Genomic DNA, 6,956 nt, shown 5'->3' with positions numbered 1-6,956 from the left:
CCCCCGTCACACACACTATACATGTTGACACATACAATTCTAGATTACTTGCATCGTGCGCGCCAAAAGGGCCGGGGAATATTGTCTCCCTGTGTCATTTTCATAATTCAATGTTACTTCCCACTGTCATACAAATTCATGTATGTTAATGTCGCAATGTTTGGGTATTGCGATACCCGGTCAAAAGGATCACTGTCAAAAGCAACTCCTAATGGCTTCGTCCCTAGAATAGTACCCCTGCATCGATATGCCCTTGCAGTCATGATAGCCACGTCCTTCCAACTAAAAACTCCCGACCGGTACCTCGAGCTTGCTACCATCAGAAATGCGGGATGGGACGGAAAATTAGTGGCTACACCAAAGTGCAATTTATCCACGCTGAAGAGTAAACTGATAACAAATAGCAAAATAAACTTTGGGGCATTTATTGAACAAGTGTTTGAGGTGCTTGCATTGTTTGGTGACCAAATAGTATCAAATGAGCTTCATATATAAAAAATACAACTTCTACTCAAACTATGCGTACATAACTTTGAGGACAAAATTTGATATATATATTTTGTATGTAAAGAGCTCCTCGGATGTCATTTGGCCACCAAATAAGCACCCTAAACAATTGGTCACAGCCAAGCCTGCAAATTCAAATTATTTAGCCATTTTTTGATTTCAGTGATTATCATTGGTGCAATGTAGGTGGAACGTCCCTTGGTCTAAAAAAACCACTCTCGCAATGGAAGTTAGGAAACACCCAACTCCTTCCTCACTACTGTTCAATGATTTTCTGTTCAAGGTGAACGGTCCAATCATTAATGACAACACTGGGAATGCCAGGAGCAACTCGAGGTCATCTAGGGACTCTTCGAGCTAGCCAGATTCCATGGAGGCGTAAACAGTGAACCCACTTCCAGAAAACCACCGGCCCTAACGAAGTGCTTGCATGTTGAAGAGATACAGGAGAATGGGATTGTGATGTCCACAAACCTATTGAAGCTTACATGGGCGAGCACAACTTCAACTTCAGAAAAATAAGAATGACCATAGAAGATGGTGAAACAGTTTAGAGTTTCATCTATCTATTCCTGCCTTGATAGTTATTGTCTTCTTGGTCAACTTTCGACAAGTGACTCTTGGTTGCGAGGCCTGGGAGGGGACCTACACTCTAATTAACCGCTAGGCAAAGAGGGAGAACGGACCGGTCTCTTTCTTTCCACTTTGAATGGAAGCCCTTTTTTGGGAGTATTCCTGCTGGAAAAAGGAACCGTGCTGGTTTAAGAAACTAGAGGAGCGGGAAATATGACTTTTGATCTGGGAATTGCGGGTTTCTGAGGAAAATGAATGACTTCCCACGGATCAATCCTACCTGGATATAATTTCAGTTTTCAAAGGTAGAATGAGGCATGCGAGATGTTTGATCAGGATAGCCCAAGAAAATGCTCGCTCAATGCCGGAACTCTTTTCGGTAGCATCTGCCGTAGGGGCAGTGAAAGACCCTCTTGGAGGATTGAATCAAATGTCCAAAGGATCGATGCCAACGCGACTCTAGCCAGAAGAAGGATGACCCAAGCACCTGCACGACTACTAGAGAGCGTCGGAAGGCGACCTTAATGGGTTTGGGGTACTCAAGGTGCAATGAGAGAACGCTCGAAAACCCCGATTCGATATATTCGTCCCTGAAAGCCAATGCAATCACGGCAGTTAACATGGGTTCCACATGATAGGGACTCACAGACGAAAAAAACTTTCGTACCCTGTGGGCCCGGATTAACACGGAAACAACGCTGGTCACCCTATGGACCTTGAGTGTCCGTTTAGAATGTATATGTTGTCAAACATCGCATCATCTGCGATGATCTAGCGAAACTGGGTGTGGCGATGGCCTGTGTAGTATTTGTCTTGTCCACTACGAAAAATATTTACAAGGTTAGTGCCGATTCAGCTTCAAGCTCCCTTATATTTTTGCAACCTTTATTTTTTATGGCATTTTGTCGAACCACATGCCAAATCTGTCAAACGAATGGTATTTCATGAAGAAAGATTCATCGGTAAGGGTAGAAAGAGCATGATTATATGGCCATCATGGACCGAAAAATGCTGCCGCGGCGGAACCATTTTATAATCAAACGACACATACATTTGTATCCGACAGGGGATTTTTAGTTAAACAAGTACCATGATGACAGAGAATGAAGTAATTAAATAGTTGGTTAAGCCACTGATAAATGATAGCTGGAAATAAAGGGAGGAACATATTAGGACTCTTGCAACGCACAACGCCAATAACCAAGGAACAATAGTTGACACTAATGAGGCGAGTTGCTCGTGTAGTTATGCATGCATCCCAAAAGGAGCTGCACTGCTTTTTACGCCTCAGTATCTCTTGTCCTTGCAGAACCCAAACGCCCAAGTGTTGCAGAATGCAACAGGGCTATAGATGATGCAGACTTGAAAAACTTGGTAGAAGCATACAATATTGCATGTGGCGTATCCGCGACATTGCGTCTCATCATACTTCTCCAAAAGGTTGTGCCGGTTACCTAGTCCTTCTGCCATCGCCGGCGTAGCCATCAGCGCCTGGCCAGCGAATAGGGCCAGCATGAAAACGGCAGCCATCTTAGGCACGGAGCTGGAAGCCATCGCAAGAGCGGAAGGCGGATGTTGCGGCTCAAAGCTCTATCTAGAAAAATGGAAGTGTTTTCTCGTGGTTGTGTTGAGGTGAGTACTAGCTAGCTAGAGACCCTATTTATAAGCACACGCACTCATAAATTAGCCCCTCCAGTTTTCCATTCATGATCTCAAAGCTGATACCGGACTATCATACGAACATGCATGATAATACATGTTTATGTAAGCTTGATACCATCATGATATATAGTTGACTTTGGAGTACTCCCCTGCATGTGCCTGATATCAAGCCAACTAGTTGGTTATCTTCCCAACACATACTTAGCACTTAACAATCAGTAGATAATCATGGTGTGCGTGACATGCACTAAGTAGAAAATGTACACTTACCCGCGTATATGAAGAACTTTTTTCAATTAAACTCTGGATTTCACATTTGTAGAGAAACTACTATTTTTTGTTTTTCCAAAAACGCGATTTAGCAATACAGGATCCTAACTAACTTCCTCACGCCCCAAACTTTTTTCATGCCATCCTCCTTCCACAACTCACAAAGAGAGGAATATGGAATTTTATCCAAACAAGTAAATTGCATGTCCATCTTTACAGTTTCCTAATCCCGACCGGTATTTTCCCTATACTGATTATTCACAAAACTGCTAGCAAAACAAATTTTACCAAAAACCAGCTAACAACTAGTTCTCCATATACTCATGGCTAATTATATTTAACCAACAAACAACCATGAGCGCATAGAGCATCTTAAGATCACAAATTACACACCTATGAGAGCGCCTTGCGCGTTACCGTTAATACATGTCTTGATGGCATTTTACCTACCCTTATACTGCTAATCAAAATTACATATTTCAGTATAAACTTTAAACCCGGGGAGAACTCTGACGATTCCTCGAACAGCGTATTCGTTAACAAGATCAATCCGAAAGCAGAGCGGGCATGTTTTCCAGACATAAGCATATAAGGGTAAATGCAACACCATCATGGCGTTTACCTGAGAGGGTTCAGTAGAAGCTTTAGTCTAATCAAGTACTTCATTATTAATATGGTCATACATTCCAGAAGAATGAAACTATTTGACCAGCCAATAATTTTTCCTACAAGTTTTACTTCCTTTTTTATGTATATTTCAAAGGTAGACACATGATAATACAAGTTTGCGTACGCTCAATCTCATCATGCATGATATGATTGATGTAGTGGTACTCCCCTCCATGTAGCAAATCTCAAGCCAGCTAGTTTCATATATTGCCATCACATACTTTAGCACTTAATTAATAATCGATAGATGATCCTTGTGTATGCCATGTTCCGAGTCTAAAATATACTACCACCATGGCACCATGATTCATTATTACGTCCAAAATAGTACAGGACAATAGTGTTCAAGTCTTAATGGCATTATAGAGTTAGTTGTCAACTTAGGTAAGTGTGTAAAGCGCATATTGAGATCATACATTACATGCCTAGGAAAGCCTTTCATGACATACCATCATTACATTTCTTCAACTGTGTTTCGCGTATGCTGCTACCCAAAAGCACATAGTTTGATCTATCATTGTTCTTTCTGTTTGCCGATGGGTAAATTATCGGAAGCAACACACGGATATAAAATCAACCCTACCCTTTGTTCTACCAACCTGTCAGGGAGTCATGGTTACCTTATGCCTGTCATCCACATTAATTGATGTTGAAATATTTTATACTTAATTTCCTATTTTGTTTTTTTATTTATCATTGATTCAACTTGACATATTTAAACAATTACCACGAGCTAATTAGATATATGCATGTTGCATCCCAGTTGATTCATTAGTTGTGTAGATGATGTTTTACGCAAATCGTTACATGGAAATTTCATGTGTGTTAAAAAATATTTTGGTTTTAGCAAAATGTGAGAAATATATAATGAATGCAAAATTTGATAGTCAATGTAGTTACGTACAAATAATGTGATATTTGATGAAAGAAGATATATTCTCCTCTCCAAGTTATCTGCTCAAGTATCCACCGGGTTCAGATCTGGTCGTCACTTCAGCTACAGGAACATCGGGAGTTTCTTTTGGCGGCACGTATCTAGGTGGAGCGGGCAACCAAGGAGTTGTTTACTCACCATGTGTGAAGGTGTAGTCTCCGGGTAGGTCATATGTTGTAGGCAAAAGGTGGATCGGGCCCATGCCAAGCCGCGTAAGCCTGAAGGAAACTTTCGCGAATGTCAAACCCACTCCCACGGAGAGTCACTCCTAGCAGTGAAATTAGGATGACGTGTACCCCCTGGAACTCCTTGGAAGGAGGGAGGACATGTCATGACAGTGGAATTATCAAGCTTTTCACGATTGGGAGGCTAGGAAAGGAAGGCATCCAACTGACCCAGACCATTTATAAATACATTAGCGCCATGAACAAGAGATGACAACTTCTGCTTGGACGGCCAAGATGACTTAATGGAAGCCCTAGCTTCAGGCCTAGACTAGATCTGAACTTGCACATCTGGTTAAGACTGGTCACCAAATGTGCTAGAAACTTAGCGCACAAGGCTCGCTAGACCCCCCCCCCCTCACACACACTATACCCGTCGATAGATATAATTATAGACAAGTAGGAGTAAGGTTGTTATTCATATCGTGGGGGCCATAAGGGGAAGATTGTCTACCTTTGTCATATTCATAATTCGATGTTACTTGCCACTATCATACAAATTCATGTATGTTAATGTAGCAATGTTTGGGTATTGCGATACCCGGTCAAAAGGATCACGGTCAAAAGTAACTCCTAATGGCTTCGTCCCTAGAATAGTACCCGTTCATCGATATGACCTTGGAGTCACGACCGCCACGTCCTTCCAGCTAAAAACTCCCGACCGGTAACTCGATCTTGCTACCATCGGAGATGCGGGATGGGAAGGAAAAGTTGTGGCTACACCGAAGTGCAATTCTAAGCAAAGCGTCATGGCGGGATCTACGTGTGAAGCGGAATACATGGCTGCTTCGGAAGCAGCAAATGAAGGAGTTCATATCCGATCTAGGTGTCATACCTAGTGCATCAGATCCAATGAAAATCTGTTGTGACAATACTGGTGCAATTGCCATGGCAAAGGAATCCAGATTTCACAAGACAACAAAGCACATCAAGAGACGCTTCAATGCCGATCAAGTCAAGGAAGGAGACATAGAGATTTGCAAAATACATACGGATCTGAATATTGCAGACCCATTGACTAAGCTTCTCTCACGAGCAAAACATGATCAGCACCAAGACTCCATGGATGTTAGAATCATTACTATGTAATCTAGATTATTGACTCTAGTGCAAGTGGGAGACTGAAGGAAATATGCCCTAGAGGCAATAATAAAGTTGTTATTTATATTTCCTTACATCATGATAAATTTTCATTATTCATGCTAGAATTGTCTTAACCGGAAACTTGGTACATATGTGAATACATAGAAAAACATAGTGTCCCTAGTATGCCTCTACTAGACTAGCTCGTTAATCAAAGATGGTTAAGTTCCCTGCCATAGACATGTGTTGTCATTTGATGAACGGGATCACATCATTAGAGAATGATGTGATGGACAAGACCCATCTGTTAGCTTAGCACTATGATCGTTTAGTTTATTGCTATTGCTTTCTTCATGACTTATACATGTTCCTATGACTATGAGATTATGCAACTCCAGAATACCGGAGGAACACTTAGTGTGCTATAAAATGTCACAACGTAAGTGGGTGATTATAAAGAAGCTCTACAGGTGTCTCCGATGGTGTTTGTTGAGTTGGAATAGATCAAAATTAAGATTTGTCACTCCGTGTATCAGAGAGGTAACTCAGGGCCCTCTCGGTAATGCACATCACTATGAGCCTTGCAAGCAATGTGACTAATGAGTTAGTTGCGGGATGATGCATTCCATTACGAGTAAAGAGACTTGCCGGTAACGAGATTGAACAAGGTATGATGATACCGACGATCGAATCTCGGGCAAGTAAGATACTGATGACAAAGATCTTCGTAGAATATGTAGGAGCCAATGTGAGCATCCAGGTTCCGCTATTGGTTATTGACCGGAGATGTGTCTCGGTCATGTCTACATAGTTCTTGAACCCGTAGGGTCCGCATGCTTAACGTTCGATGACGATTTGTATTATGAGTTATATGATTTGATGACTGAAGTTTGTTCGGAGTCCCGGATGAGATCATCGACATGACAAGGAGTCTCAAAATAGTCGAGACATAAAGATTCACATATTGGAAGGTTACATTCGGACAACGGAATGGTTCGGGTCGCTTCGGATGAGTTTCGGAGTACCAGGGGTTA

Source organism: Triticum dicoccoides, chromosome 7A (genome assembly GCF_002162155.2).
Source record: "Triticum dicoccoides isolate Atlit2015 ecotype Zavitan chromosome 7A, WEW_v2.0, whole genome shotgun sequence".
In the NCBI taxonomy this organism is placed as follows: domain Eukaryota; kingdom Viridiplantae; phylum Streptophyta; class Magnoliopsida; order Poales; family Poaceae; genus Triticum; species Triticum dicoccoides.
The sequence above is the reverse complement of the archived record's forward strand: the minus strand, read 5'-3'. Positions refer to the sequence as shown.